This window comes from Alligator sinensis, unplaced genomic scaffold, assembly GCF_000455745.1.
Source record: "Alligator sinensis unplaced genomic scaffold, ASM45574v1 scaffold470_1, whole genome shotgun sequence".
NCBI lineage: Eukaryota > Metazoa > Chordata > Crocodylia > Alligatoridae > Alligator > Alligator sinensis.
The window spans coordinates 347,372-347,948 of NW_005842487.1; the positions used below are offsets into that span (position 1 = coordinate 347,372).

At 60.7% G+C, this 577-nt stretch overlaps 1 protein-coding gene across 6 annotated transcripts in view; it reads right to left on the reverse strand.

The window, feature by feature from the left end:
• Positions 1–577, reverse strand: part of TRAK1 (trafficking kinesin protein 1) — a 209,042-nt gene that overhangs the window by 207,944 nt on the left and 521 nt on the right. The window contains exon 1 of one of the 6 annotated variants that reach the window (XM_025212841.1): positions 554–571. The exons of the other annotated variants lie outside the window; for them this stretch is intronic. The gene's annotated coding sequence lies outside the window, so the exon portion shown is untranslated. Of the gene's footprint in view, positions 1–553; positions 572–577 lie in introns of those variants that run through there. 6 annotated transcript variants of the gene reach the window in all.

Below are 577 nucleotides of genomic sequence, written 5' to 3' on the forward strand. Positions count from 1 at the left end.
AAGAGTCGGGCTTCTGACCCTTTCACTGAGGCTCCAGTTTCTCCAGGACATCTTCCTGTCTCTTCCCTCCCTCCAACGATAAACTTCCCTCAGCAGAGCGTGTGGAGGGGATTTTTTTTTCCCTCAGAGCCTCACCTCAAATTAAACCAAACCGGGGTTAAAACACTCTGCCCCTCCTCTTCTAATGAACCTTGCTGGCAGGGTCACAACTGACCCCACGGGGCTCCTGAACACGTGCGAGCTCGGGTCCTGAATGGTGACCTGGCTCACAGCGAATACTTAATCCAGGCTGGAAGGGGGGGCGGGGAGGGCGTTAATATTTAAAAGCTCCGTTGGTGGCAGAGGCTGGGAACAAAGGCAGAGCTCCCTCCCTAGCCAGCCCAGGCCCAGTTTGGGATGGGATAACCCCGCCCACATGTCCCTGTGAAGGTCGCCCGGGTTTCACGGGAGCAGGCAAGAGCCTGGGTCTTGCTGGGATCCCCCGGGGGCAGCGGGAATCCCCGACTGCTCCCGGCCCCAAGCCCCCCGGCCGGCCGAGCACTCACTCACTCACCGGGCTCGGAGCTGCCGCGCGGGC